We start from the raw sequence: 15,551 nt of genomic DNA, 5'->3' as shown, positions 1-15,551 counted from the left end.
TCGACAGAATGATTGAACTTTGGTGGATACAACTTGATAAAGTCATTGATTGACACCAAGTCGTTTCTCTGATGATGTGCAGTGTTCTGCTCAATCTGCTCCAGCAAGCGGTTAGTCTCGCGCTTGTTTATTTCTGCCTCGAGCATAACTTCGGCCAGAGAAGGCGGGTGAGGTAGATTCTCATCCCTAGCTGCACTGGCTTCCCCCTGCTCCGGGGCAACAGGGTTGCTACGGGTGTTGACCATCCTAGGAAAACAAGACAATGGTTTAGACAAGGATGGCACAATCTTGGCAAAGAAGTGCGGAACGTAATGGATAACATGGAATGCTGAGATGTTCATTGCACGACATGGTAATATAGAAACTGACATATATATACCATCGGTCATACACACTGTACATAGTTTAGTACAAGCCCAGGCTAGAGTACAACTACGGTGAAAGACATTACATCTCATCGGAGGCATTCCAAGCTCCTATACATTATTTTCTACACCTCCGGAGCGTGATACACACCAAGTCGTATCCCACGGTCATGCAGGACTGTGGAGAATACAACTATTACAATACTAGTGAAACTACTACTAGCTCAGACAGCTCCGTAGTAATCCTCATAAAAGTCACCACCAAAACTTGGAAGCAGAACATGATCATCTGGGAACAGACGGTCCTGTGGAGCTTGCGGGCCATACGGACTCAGATGTGGCCTTGGTCCAACAAACGGTGGCAGACGAGGACCACGAGGAGGGGTGATGCCTCCTACATCACGCCAGTCCATACAATCTGGCAATCCAGACCGTACGGGGTACAGGTCCCTCATGTCCATGTATCCCGCCTGCACAGCAGGTGCAAACCGAGTCAAAGTGGCCCAGTGATTAGAACGAGAGTTGAAGAGCCCCATTCGCAAGGCCCGATTTTCGCGGTCCTTGTCCTCGAGCATCTCGACAGTGGTGTGGAGTAGTGAATCCTAATGTGTAGATTCATAGTACAAAGCCTGATAGTACCCCTGTGCTCCAGGGAGTGAGGCTGGCATGTAGCGAAAATTGGTGTTCTGGAGCAAGACAGTTCTGGCTCAAATGATAGTCATCATTGAGTAAGTTGCGTCCTGCACGGACATCTTGATAGTAACCCCAAGTCCATAAGAGTAGTGGAGGGGTTCAGTGGCTCCAGGATAAGAGGGATATATCCTGACAGTACAAAGGTATTGGCTCTGATTGAAGTCTCGGAACTGCTCCTCGACGGTATACTCAGGATACCATCGATAGCCTGTCTCGACCATCACCTGGACCAGCATGGTCGTGTGACCGGGTACATCGAGGCACCGAGTCAGACGAACCACTTGGTTCTGGGAACGGGTGGCCATCTGAAAGCACAGCATAATGCAAAGGCATTAGAATTTTCTAGGAGAAATCGGACAGCATAACGGCTGTAAATGCTCAGAAAAAGATTTGAGACATTCACAACAGTTTGCAAAACCACTCAACAACATCATATCAAGGTTCTGATTCAACTGACAACATACTAAAAGTAGTAGAAACTGCACTGAGGCTTGTAACAACAATCCTATAAGCTACTACGGATTAGTAACACGTGAACCTGATAGAGAGAAGAAAGCCTAGTCCTTAACCCACGTAGAATGAGAAGAGAATGACTCATATCAGAGGGCATAAGGTAAAGGATTAAAAGAGCCTTACATTCCCTCCCACAATCAATTCCCCTACATATAATTAAAGCATTTCTAGACTCGACATCGACTAGTTTGGCTCAACGAACCTACAGGCAGTCCGGCTCTGATGCCAACGCTGTCAGGACCCCGATTCCAAGTCACATCGATCTAGCCGGTAACACCTCATATCACTTTGCGGCCTCACGCACGGTATTCCCACGGGTGTCACCTTACCATGGCCTGGGACCGTTTGCGCTTTTTGGCTCACGTTTATGATAGTGTCGCTAGCATCCATATGATAGAGGACCCGGGCCGACATGGCTAGTCGTGAACCCAAAGCGACACTAACCTATGGGGACGGGTATACATGAATCACATCGAACATGTCGGTCAGCAGCGTGTGAATCCGGGCTGTAGCACTGGGCTAACAGGACTTCGGGAACCCGGGCTGTAGCAGGCTAGGCAGGACTCTGGATGTCACCGCGTGACATTTCCTCAAAGGGACAGACACAGGAACAAAGTGAAACACATGCCGGCCAGTCAAGTGTCCTGAGCAGTAGTGCTAGGCTAGCAGGACTCCGGTGAACCGGGCTGTAGCGGACTACTATGGCTCATGGAAGCACTAGACTACATTTCCCCATAAGAGAGGCTGCCAAGGATAAACAACTAGATTGTCGGATCCCACACATACCAAGCATTTCAATCATACACACAATATGCTCGATATGTGTAAATACAACATGGCACCACAACAAAACTCTACAACTCAAAGTACTTTATTTAAAGGCTCTGGAGAGCCATACATAACATGTTCATACAGGTAGGGGTCACATGACCCAACACTCAAGTCATATAAGCATACAAGCACATGCGGAAGCAAAATAGTCTAAGTACAGACACTAGAAAGAAAGAAGGCTTGACGAAGCCTGTCTATCTACATATGGGCCTCCATGGACAGAATCACCACCTGGGTGGCAAGTCACTCATCGACGTCGAGGTCTACATAAAACCCGTCGGAGGGGGCGGTGTTATCGTCTGAAAACAGTAATTAAAGCAACATGAGTACAAAGGTACTCAGCAAGTCTTACAACATATCCTACTATACATGCTCATTCTCAAGAAGGTGGTGGAGTTATTGCAGCAAGCCAGCTTTGACTCTTGGCTAAGCTATCCTACGAGACACCACTTGTGAAAGTAGTTTCCGCACACGAGTCCACTAATCACCAACACAATACTCCACCGTGGATCCTCCCTCGTCATCCTACGAGAGGGCCATCCTCGATACTCGCACTTATCTTGAGTCTTTTAGTAGTAACCATTAACTTGTCTATGAACTGTATAGGCAACCAAGTAGTCCTTTACCGCGGACGCGGCTATTCGAATAGTTGTATACCTGCAGGGGTGTACTTTGTCACACATGTTTCCACTACTTAGCATCTGCACACGACATGTGCTCGACAGACTTCAAGCCAAAACCGACGTGGGTGTAGACCACGACCTGACTAACCGCACAAGTCTCTAGTCCAGGTTTATCGCCTATTCGGGTTCCATCCGCAAGGAAATCCGGCCAGGGTGTCCTCAACGGCCCCAAACGATGTGTACAGGGTCCCGAGATGCCAAACGGGCGCCCGACATACCCGGCCATGGTGTATCTACCGTGTCATAGCTCACCCCTAGGGTCAGTGCTACGCACGGCTGCCAACACATAACCTATAAACACCAGAAACTAGTTGCAACTCCTGGACAGAGGACGAGAGGGGTCAGTAAGTCGAGCGGGGTCATATTTCAGGGCCCAATGTGTGGTAGTAGCTGAATCTTAAATCACGCATACAGATCTCAGTTCTTAGGGACGGCCTCAATGAAACAACCCACCATGTACTCCTACATGGCCTCTCATCGATACCTTTACCAAATCATGTTCAACACATCCCTCACATTACCGACGTAATCATTTCACTCTAGCCCATCACCCAGATGAACCAGACCTGACACAACTCTAAGCATAGCAGGCATAGCAAGGTAGGAAACACATACATGGCTCAATCAACTCCTAAAGATGCTAGTGGGTTTCATCTAGTTATTGTGTCAATGACAGGTCATGCAAAGGATAAGGGTTCAACTACCGCAGCACACAGCAGTTTGTAACATTGTTGTCTTAATGCAGTAAATGAGAGCAGGAGCGAGAACATGGGATTGTATCGATATGATCAATGGGGCTCCTTGCCTGATGGAGTAGTAGTAGGGTACTGCCCTTCAGTTGGATACTCGGAAATATCCTCGGAGGCAGAACCTACCACGAAAGAAACCACAGAACACAATCATCACATGGCAATATGCAACAATATGATGCATGCTATGACATGGCAATATGAGGTGTCCTGGCTAATGCATTGTGAAACAAGTTCGTTTGAGTCTATTTGAATCAAAGATTCAAATGGAAGCTTAAGTTATTAAGCCATTTAAGTGCATTAGCTTGTTTCACCTAAACAGCAAGGTTAAAGTGTTTTGTCATGCATGAAACCATTACAGATGGAAAGATTGAATTTTTCTGATCAAATTTCATATATAAATCTTTGCATTAGGAGTTACAGATTAAAAGTTATGAATTTTTGAAGTTTGTAGTATTTTCTGGTATTTCCTGCATACGAATAATTCCAGTAATTGAACTATTGCGTTAGCATTGCGTCAGGGTGACATCAGTGGTCAACGGAGCCGGTCCAGGTCAAACCTGACCAGTGGGACCCGCGTGTCAGTAGTTAATTAACTAACTAAATTTAGTTAGCGCTAATCTAAGTTAATTAGCAAAGCGGTCCCACTTGTGATAGACTCAGGGGGAGTCAACCTGGGCCCATACGGGGTCAACCAGGGTCAAACGAGGTCAAACTCGCTGGTGTTTAGTCACCGGCGAGGCCAGACACGGCGGGGCAGTACGGGTTTCGTGCTCTGGCGACCAAATGGGCGGCAAAGAGCATCTACGCATTGCTGGGAGCAAGCCGCGTCGTTTGATGGCAGAGGTGGAGATCGGGGTGGCTAGAAACGTCGCCGGCGACGAGCTGTGCGGCTGCCGGAGCTCGGATGAGGTCGAACCCGAGGCTACGGGGCACGGCGAGGTGCGTGGAGCAGTGCTATGGGTTCCTGCGAGTGCGGTGATTGCGTTGGTCACAGTGGTGTGGCCGGTGGGTGGCCGGAGTCACGTCGGCGACGAGCTCGGCGGCGGTGGGTGTGGGTGAATGTGGTGCGGTTCATACGGTGCAGGAGAGAGTTAACGGAGAGGGGAAGGACGAAGCTGAGCTCACGGCGATTGCAGCAAGCGTCAAAGCGGGCTCGGGGAAGGCCGGAGCTGAGCGGGGCGACGATGACGATCTCGGCGGCCGGAGTTGGGGAAGACGGGGTCAGGGCGACTCCAGAGCGGGCGAGTGCTCGGGGCTCGGCCAGCTCGACGTGGACGACGACGGCGGAGCGAACGGACACGGTGACGCGGCATGGGGACGACAGCGGACGCGGTTATCACGGTGGCACAGGCGCGGCAGCGTCGGCCATGGTGCGGGAGAGCGAGGGAGAGGAGCTGGGGAGGAAGGGGCGTGTCTGCGAGCTCGGGGAGGAGTGGGTGACCGACCCAGGGCAGCAGAACGGCGAGGGGAGGAAGCAGGGCGGCGGGCAGCTGCGTGGCACGCGCTGGTGCCGGTGTCGAGCACCTGCCTGCCTGCCTGGCCGAGTCAAGCAGCTCGCTGGAGTGGTTGCTGGGCTGGGCCGGCAGGTGGGCCTGCTAGGTGAGCGCCAGGTAAGCCTGTGCTCTCTGCTTTTGTTTTTCTTTTTATTTATTCTTGTTCTGTGTTTTGAAATAGTAAAAATACTATTCCATCTAGGAAAAACCTGAAAATATTCAGAGGCACATTTGGGAATATTCTCAACAGCCTAAAAATACTTTCAGGATTATTTGAGCATTTTAAAATATTTATAGGATTTAAATTACCCAAATGCAAATAGTAATGATTTAATCCAATGACCTTATGTGTCCTGGAAAAATGTGAACCCATTTTGTGAGAGGTTCTAACCCAAAACAAAAAGGGTGAACTTTTTAGAAGAGCATTTCAGGTTCATTGAAAAAGATTTTAGTAAACCCTAGTTGTTTTCAGGGAGTGCTGGGGGTTCTGCCATCCCCATTTCAGTTTTCTGGAAGAGTAGACATGATGCAACACTCTAATGCATGAACTAGCTAGGGTGTGACACATATATTCCTCCCTCATAATAATTTTCAGTAGCATCATGAATGAATTCAACAATATAACCAGTACCTAAAGCATTCTTTTCATGATCTACAAGCATAGAAAATTTACTACTCTCCACACAAGCAAAATTCTTTTCATGAATAATAGTGGGAGCAAACTCAACAAAGTAACTATCATGGGATTGAAAATTGAAATCAAGATGACAAGTTTCATTGTTATTATTATTCTTTAAAGCATACGTGTCATCACAATAATCATCATATATAAGAGGCATGCTTTCATCATAAAAAATTTGCTTATCAAAATTTGGGGGACAAAAAATATCATCTTCATCAAACATAGCTTCCCCAAGCTTGTGGCTTTGCATATCATTAGCATCATGGATATTCAAGGAATTCATACTAACAACATTGCAATCATGCTCATCATTCAAATATTTAGTGCCAAACATTTTATAGATTTCTTCTTCTAGCACTTGAGCACAATTATCCTTTCCATCATACTAAGAAGTGAGGGGCTATGTGACCAGTTAGGCTCCTGAGTCGCGATGCTCAGGAGTCCCCCTTGACGCTCAAACGACCTTCATACCTTGGCTCCGCTCGGGGAGAGACGCACGACGAACCATGCCCGGGGGGGCCTGGCTGGGCGGTGTGCGTCTGGGCGTGACCCAGGCGCAGCCCCCGTGCCCAGCCCCCTCGCGCGGCACTCCCGAGGGGAGGCGTTACGATGAGGCTAGACACTGAGCTCTGGGCTCCCTGAGGTTGATGCGGCCCGAGGGCCACCCTTAGTTGTTTATCACCAGCGCGGAGCATAGCGCTTCCGTATGTGTACGGGCATAGCCGCTCCTCGGCAGTGTCGTCAGCCAGCGCGGAGCATGGTGCTTCCACTAGTACGTGGGAGGGGGCCCCCTCCGGGAGGAGCCCCCGGGGCGTGTACAGCCCCACCCCGACACGTGGCTGGCATGGTAGGGCCTAGCGAGGTGTATCTGGGTACCCGTGAGCCAGCGCGGGACTCACGGGGCCCTACCTCTAGGCGGGTTGCGCCTGGCACTGGGCCTTATCCTGTGATGTGTCCCTGCAAATTTGGTTATATGCCGGCACTCTACGTCCTCAGGTCCCGGCCCTCGAGCTGGTCTCAGCCGTCGCTGGTATGCCAGGTCGCGATGCCGTGGACAAGGCCAGAGGGTGAGGGCTGGAGAGCCAGTAAGAGCCCTGAGTCGCGATGCTCAGGTACCCCCCTTTAACGTGCAAGTGGTCGGCATGGAAAAGAAGAGGTGCCGTGGACCGACATCAAATAATCAAGCATGGTGGGTCGAACGCATAACCGGAAATAAACGCAAAAGGGATACATGCCGCTGGGTCTGGCCCAAGCGACTTGGGGATGATGCAGCCGAGGGGCGCCCCCAACAAGGTAAGCTAATAATATGAAATAAAAGGGATACATGCCGCAGGGACGGACCCACGCGGCCTGGGAATAATGCAGCCCTGGGGGGCGCTCCCAGCTGGAAATGAAACTTGAAAGATGTCACCTGACGATGTTGAGGATGAAGGGATGTTGGTGTAGCAGACTCGGTGGGCTGCGGAAGCCGATCCTCACGAGCCCCCAGGCCCAGGGGCCTTGGGAGGCTCCGGAGGCGCTGGTGGCTCCTCGCGGACCATCTCCATCTCCGCCAGGGCTGCGGAATGCCTGGCCTCTTGAGCCTCCATGATGCCCCTCATGAGGCGCTGGTATGTGGCAGCCGCGTTCGGCAAGCCGTAAGGCATGCGAACGTAGCTGTGGGGTGGACCTCCGCAGCGCCCCACTCGCGAGGGCCAGAGGCGCTCCAGAGAGGCGACTCGATTGAGCCCTAGTATGTCGATGCAGACGTGCAGCCCACCATCCTCGCCTGGATGGGGAGCCACTGCTGGTAGGCGGCGGCCGCCTTTCATGACTCTTGACTCCTGTAGCTCCTGAATGGCCTTGCTGACGAACTCCTGAGGGTCTGGCTCTCCTTGCCTTACTCCTTCTTGAGGGAAACATGCTTCGAAACACGCCTCCATGTGGTGCCCAAGCGCCTCCCTCGTGACCCTAGCCAGGTCGGTGGCCCTCCAGGGGAGAGCCCCCGAGCCCTGCCTGAGGAGGGCGCTGGGCGCGCTTTCCTATGCGATGGAAGGAAGTTCCCCCCTGGGCAGGCGCGGGCCCAGAGGGGCCTGCCTGTTGAGGGGCTGGGCCGGATGATGTCTTCTTTTCCTTGGGGGCGGTCTCGAGAAGCCTCCTGCTTCCGCGATCCGGGTCTTCCAGTGACGCGGACTGAAAGGCTCATTCCAGGGAACACATCGCGTCCTTCTCTTCACAGGGCATCGTGATGACTCCGCCACTCCCTGGCATCTTGAGGACGTTGTAGCCGTGGTGAGTTACAGCCATGAACTTGGCCAGCGCTGGGTACCCAAGGATGGCGTTGTACGGCAGGCGGATGTGAGCGACATCGAAGTCGATGAGCTCGGTGCGGTAGTTGTCGCGTGCCCCGAAAGTGACAGGGAGGCGGAGCTGCCCAATCGGGACCATGAAGCCGTTGGTGATTCCGGAGAAAGGCTTGGTTGGCTGAAGCTGGCTGTAGGGCACATGGAGATTGTTGAATGTTTCCACAGACAGGACATTGAGCCCTGCCCCGTCGTCGATGAGGGTCCTGGTGACCACCACGTTGCTGATGATTGGGTAACAAAGCATCAGGAGGACTCCGGTTGTAGCCGCACACTTGAGCTGATCTGCTGAGCTGAACGTGATGGCGCACGCCGACCACCTGAGAGGGCGCGTGGCTTCAAGCTTGGGAAGGACTGCATTCACTTCGCGGGCGAACTGCTTGAAGATGCGTTGAGAGGCTGGGGCTTGAGCCCCGCCCAGGATGCAGGCGATCACGCGCGGCTCCTGGAAGCCCCCAGCCCCCTTGTCCTGGTGGCGGTCCTCGTTTCTCCTTGGCTGTGGCGGCAGCGGAGGGAGGCCTGTGTTGCCTTGCGGGCGATCCTCGCGAGGCTGATCCCTCCAGTCTCCCTCGCGAGGCGGGTCTTGCCAGCGATCCTCGCGAGGTTGATCGCGCCACGGTCTTCCCAGCGTCCTGCGTTCCTTCCTCCTCCTCGACCGTAGCCCCGGTCACCGTGGTCGGGGCGACGGCCGATCCTTCCTTCTCGCACGACTCGGAGCTCTTGACATTCGTTGGTGTTGTGGGTGTGGAGGTCATGGTACACACAGTATCGACTGCCCTTGGAAGGTTCAGGCTGATCTCTGCCCCGCTTGGTGTCTGGTTCTGCCGCGAGCACGGCAGCCCCCTTGCGCTTCACATCCTTGGCCTTGGGCTTCTTTTCTTCTGGGTCTGCGGCAGGCAGCTCGAGGAGGGAGAGACGCCCTTCCTCAGCCCTGGCGCACTTGGTTGCCAAGTTGAACAGCTCCAAGGAAGTGCACAGGTCTTCATGCATCGCCAGCTCCTCCTTCATCTTGACATCGCGCACGCCGTCGGAGAAGGCCAAGATGATGGCCTCCTCAGTCACCTTGGGAATCTTGAGGCGTGCGTTGTTGAAGCGTTGGATGTACTTCTGCAGGGTCTCCCCGGGTTGTTGCTTGATGCGGCGCATGTCGCTCACGGCGGGTGGCTGGTCGCGAGTACCTTGGAAGTTGACGATGAAGCGGGTGCACATCTCGTCCCAGGAGGAGATCGTGCCTGGAGCCAGGTTCAGGAGCCAGGTGCGGGCCCCGTCCTTCAGCACCATGGGAAACCAGTTCGCCATGACCTTCTCGTCTCCGTTGGCAGCTTCGATGCCCAGCTCATAGAGCTGGAGGAACTCCGCAGGGTCGGCCGTGCCATCGTAACATGGAGGCAGGTCTGGCTTGAACTTGCCGGGCCACGTGACGCTGCATAGCTCGGTGGTGAAGGCACGACAGCCTGCTGTGGCCATGGGAGGCCTTGGGTGACGGGGAGCTTGGTCTTGCACGTCCCCACGCGCTGTAGCTGGGAGCAGCGCGGGGTCTTAACGTGCGGGAGCAGGAGCATGGTCGCGACGTACTGGAGCAGGGAGTGCCCGGGCAACTTCTTGCGGGCGAGGGACTTCTTGGCAGCTCTGCTCTTGCCGCACTGGCACCTGACGGAGCGGGTTCCGCCCAAGGGCCACGCGCCTTGGAGCCATGGCGCCTTCTTGAGGAGGAGGCGGCTGGGGCGCCGCCGGAGCCTCGTCGCCCGCGCGGGGCGGGGTGCGGTGCAGCGGAACGGACGGCGCAGGGGAGCCCCCTGCGGCGCGGACAAGCTCGGCGACGCGGTCGAGCCATTCTTCGTAGACGTCATCGACGGGACGGTAGCGCAGGAGCTCGTTTGCCGCGATGAGCGCAGCTCGAGCCTCCATGGGTACGCGGAGCGCGCGGGACGAAGAACCAGCTGGAGTGAGCGAGGGAGTAGCGGTGCGACCGTCTTGCTGCACGGACGGATGCTGAGACGATGCTTGCTGCTCGTCCCCCGCCGGGCCGGTGGCGGCGTTGACGACAGGTGACGGGGAACGGCGTGGACGCCCGCCTACAGGAGCCATCTGGGCGACGCGGGAAGCGAGAGCGGCCCGGCGCTCGGCGTGGGCCCGACGAGCGTCAGACATGGGCGCGATGGTCGGAGGAGAACGGGGTGGTGGAAGACGAATTCCGGCGCACCCCTACCTGGCGCGCCAAATGTCGGATTTCGTGTTCCGGCAGACCCTTGAGGTTCGAACACTGAGGTGCACGTGGAGATTTCGCCTTCTACCTACCTGCACCCCTCCGCCTCACTAAGATCTAAGCTATGGAAAGAACAACACAAGAGACACAGGGTTTATACTGGTTCGGGCCACCGTTGTGGTGTAATACCCTACTCCAGTGTGTGGTGTGGTGGATTGCCTCTTGGGCTGATGATGATGAACAATACAAGGAAGAACAGCCTCGCGATGGTCTGTTCTTGGCTGGGGGGATGAACTACTGGGAGGAGTTTAGTCACCCTTCTCTCTCTCTCTCTCTGATCGATCTTCTCCCTGATTCGATCTTTTCTTCTTCGTCCTCCACCTGCCACACCCTATCCTGTGGGTGGCTGGTCCTATTTATAAAGGCCCTGGTTCTCTTCCTAAATATCGAGCGGGAAGGGAGCCAACAATGGCGGGCTAATTTGAAGGGGGGACAGCTAGCACCAGCTATCCTGACAAAAGTAGTCTTCGCCTGCACAAAGCTCTGGTGGTGACGCCGTCTTGGGCTCCACGATGACCTCCGTCTTGCAGTCCTCCTAGTCTTGGTCTTGTTGCACCGAAATGCAACCTTTGCCTGATGCCTCGGTACTCCACGGCTGCGCTTGCCCCCTTTGCACCAAAGAGGAAAGGAGGACACTGCGCGGCTGGCGCCCGCCTGGCGCCTTTGGTCGTCATGGCTTGCGTCACGGGCACCTTGTGAGGTCCCCCGCCTTGATCTCTCCGCCTCCTCGCGAGCCAGCCTGATGAGGCCGTGCCTGAGGAAGCTCCGTGTCGTCCACCCCGCGAGGCTTGGCCCCTTGCGAGGGTCTTGAGTCTGTGTTGATGAAGATGGGCCGTGCTGGGCCCCCTTTTGAGCCACGCCGCAGGCCGCAGGCAGGCAAGTCTGGGGACCCCCATTCCCAGAACACCGACAACCTCCTCCGAGGTACTGCACGGCATAGATGAAGATGTCGAGTTCAGGAACAGAGATCCCCTGTAGCGGTGCCGGCGTGAGGCTGGTCATAGTGGGGAGTAACTTAGGCTAGTATCATGCATATGACACTAGTGTAAGTTACTACCTCCATAGTGCTAAGTAACATAGTGGTAGTATCATAGATTGTTTAATTTATTATAGACTCATTTTGCCTCGGGAAGCGCTATGTTACAGTAACATATTATGTTACCACAAGCACCTCTTTCCTCATTAAATACTTGCCATATAAGTAAAATTGTCTTGGGATGTGTTAAGTTACTATCTAAGTTACCCCCACTATGGCTAGCCTGATTGGGAGGGGCGGCCGGCTCCTGGTTTTTAGGGGCGTTTGATACGTGCATCGATCTATAAGTTTGTACCGGACACAATTTCCTATCCTGGCTTTTTTAGGGTGTTTCCTATCCTAGTTGGGTGTGATTTTTGCTGGACTCTTGGATTGGGTCAAACATGCGTCGGCAGACAGACAATGAAGCCCACGAGGACCCTTCATGCGATCTATTTTGATTTTAATAAAGACACACAGATAAAATAGTACCACCTCGGATGTAGAAAATAATATAAGTGAAAAAAACTGAAAGCGTAAATTCATGGTAAGAAGCGTATTATGACGGTGAACCCGACAAAGTCAATCCGTACTTTATTATTAGGGATAGACTAGCACACATGCCCGTGCGTTGCAACGAGAAAAAAATGATGTGTCCACCAGAACACCCAACGGCGCAGCATGAAGGGGCAGTGGAGATGAGGTGATTTTTGACATTAACGCCGGGCTCAGACAACCCCCTTCGAGCTGCACGACATTCGTCATTCACGGATAAATTTCGCCACCAGATAAAAAAGATCACCCAAACAATAATTAAACACACAAGAGATAAAAAAACAGCCCAAAATTAAGGGATTTTTTTGCCAAACAGAGATTCAGATTTCTTAACCGGGAATAAAAACCTCCTAGACTAGACACAATGGGTAGTAACATAGAGTAGTAACATGCGTATGTTACTAGTTTATGTTACTACCTCTACAGTGGGGAGTAACATATGTGTGATAACATGCAATACTTTATTTATTACACTATAGACTCATCTTGCTTTGATATATGTGATGTTACTCATACTAGTAGTAACTAGCTATGTTACTACTTTCCTCTCTTTCTTCATTTATTGTTTGCCACATCATCTATTTTATCTAGAAATGTGTGATGTTACTATCTATGTTACTCCCATTGTGGGTAGTCTTACTCTACTTAGGTTAGGAAGACCAAACACATTAAAAGCACAAGAGTCGAGAGTCCATATTCACTCCTACCATTGTTATTAAAAAATTGATACCATAGTCTAATTAGACCAAAAGAGACTATACTTATGTCAAAAATAATAAACATCCAGTAAAATATCAAAGGGGAAAAATATATCACTGGATGATTATGTCAAAAAAAAAGAAACATATCAGGCAACTCTTTGCATCAAATAGCAAGATCTTACTTCATGCATAAGATTACACTGCTAGGTGCTTCCTGGATAAATAATGACACGAGCAAAGATTTGTGTATGCATTTGTGTCTAGCAACCAATACCACACTGCAAAAAGCAAGAGAGTATACAAATAAATAGCTGAGGTCTATTGATTCCATGAGGACCAACAATGCAAATAACCCTCTCAGCCAGCCACTATTGTTGTACATGCAGTGTACTGTACCGTTCAGGAAAAAAGAAGACACTGCTTCCAATTAAGTACATATAAACTCATTGTATTATGCACAAATCACTTACTTAAAAAGATATATACCATGGTGCTACAGTTCAGCGCCTTGCACAGGCACCTCATCAACAATTCGTTGGTCCTAAGCAGGAATTTATGACTGAGAGTCTTACCATATAGGGATAGATTGGATGAAAGCCTGCGTTTTCCTCTCTCTCTAACCTCTCTCTATTTGCACCATGGGCAGTACGCCATGGATGGTTGAGCTCCGTGCCCGAGCTCTGTCCACCGCCGCCGTTGCCCGGAACTGACGTCGGCCAACTGGATCCGCGCCGTTCCGGCCGGTTCCCGCCGCCCCCTCACCAGAACCTCTTGTGTTGTCGTCTTGTATATCGTCATGAACCTGCTGCTGCCTTTGTTCTTCAGCCACAAGCAGAGCGGCTCGCTCGCCTCGTGTTGACCATGCCTGGGCCAGTATGCCTCCAGCTCTCCACACCTGCAGGCCGCTGCCCGCGCCGTCTTAGTCTTCCTCTCGCCCTCGAGCTCCCGCACATCTCTCCCTTCTCTGGCTGCTCATACCGCCATGGACATTGCTGCTAGCTGCTGCCTCTTGCTCCGCGGCTACTCTCCGGTGACCCGACCATCGCTGTCGGCGGGCCCTTCATCTCCCTCTTGCCCGACGCCTACCCTATCACAACAGGCTGTAGGTCAGAGCCGGCAGAGACGAAACATATCTTGGCATCTCCAACTCTGGGACGGGGATCTTGGACCCACATCTCCACGCCTGGGATAGGTCGCAGCTGTGACACCCCGAGACCGACGCTTCAGAAGACTTCCATATTTTCGTGATCGCCGTGTGTTTTATTTGTGCTTGCTCTTTTATTTTTGCATTGCATCATGTCATCATGCCATCATGTCATTAATCTTTGCAACTCAAATAAGTAAACCATATGGATCTTCAGTCCATTTAAACTGAGGGAATTCACATGATGATTCTCTTTATAACATATCCTCTCGATATTAGGGAGCTATATTAAATATTCCATTTTCGGAATCACCCATAAACACACTTGCATATAATCACATGCCTTTTCCCGCTTCAAGTTTGGTCCCCAAACTTTGCCCATATTTTCTTTCATCGCTTTCCCGATCTCCACTAAAATTCCGAACATTTTTGGACACTCCGAAATCCTACACTCCATTCAAACTCCTTTGGTGCAAGTTAAATAATTTTGGATTTAACTTCCCTGATTTTGCCGGAACCATTTTTGTTGGGTTGGAAATATTTCATTTAGCCCTACAAAATGTCCCACCATCTAATTCTTATTCATGGTCTTTTCTCTTAATTATTTTGACCTCTCTCTCTATTTTTTTTCTTCATCTAAAGGGAATAAGGGAGAGAGGAAGAGCCCAGCCAAACCTCTTAGGCCTCCTATAGCTGCCGGACACTAGGCCAAGGCCTAGTCAAACCTCCACTGCCTAACCCTAGCCCGCACTCTGCTCGTTCCCCTCCTCTCGATCTCAACCTCGTCTCCCCTTGCGCCGCCAGAACCCCATCCCCATTGATCCCTTCTCTCCCCTCGTCCTCCGCACATAGGAGCTCGTGCCTGATCCCTATCTCCTTCCCCTCGCCCTCTCCTTGATTCCCTCCTCCCACACGCATGCACGAGAGAGAGGGATCCCGATCCCCAGCTCCTTGTGCCTGAAGGTCGAGCTCACGAGCTCCTGGGTTGTTCTTCCTCCCGCTGGGACCAGAAGTGCCGGCGCCCTCGACCCGCCTAGTCGTTGCCATGGTCTGGAGCCCGTGCCTCGGTTGTTTCATGGACCACGGCCGCCGCGCCTTCCCTCTCCTCCGTGCCCGCGCGCTGCCCGGCGCCTCCTCCTCGAGTTCGTAGGGCGAACGTCGGTAACCTCCGCTGCTAACCGTCGTCCGCCGGCCTCCCCTAGCTGTTGGGTGCCTCCTCTGCTCAGCGACACCTTGTGTCGCTCGTCAGGGATGTCGTTGCGCCTCTGCCTCGTCTCTGTACTCCCGCGGCTCTGCTAGCTCCGTCGCCGCCCCTGCTGGCCTCGCTCAGGCAGGCCGCCGCTGCCTCCCCTACACCATCACCATGGCCCCGTGCACATGCTGCTGTTGCCTTTGCCCCATGCATCCACCACTGCTGCGAGCACAACATCCGCAAGCCCTGTTGCCTTCGGTTGCAGCCAGTTCGTTTTCTTCTGTTGGATACCGACACCCGAACGACTACAAGGTGTTGCGCCAA

The sequence above is a fragment of the Triticum aestivum genome, chromosome 3A (assembly GCF_018294505.1).
Source record: "Triticum aestivum cultivar Chinese Spring chromosome 3A, IWGSC CS RefSeq v2.1, whole genome shotgun sequence".
Lineage (NCBI taxonomy): Eukaryota > Viridiplantae > Streptophyta > Magnoliopsida > Poales > Poaceae > Triticum > Triticum aestivum.
The sequence above is the reverse complement of the archived record's forward strand: the minus strand, read 5'-3'. Positions refer to the sequence as shown.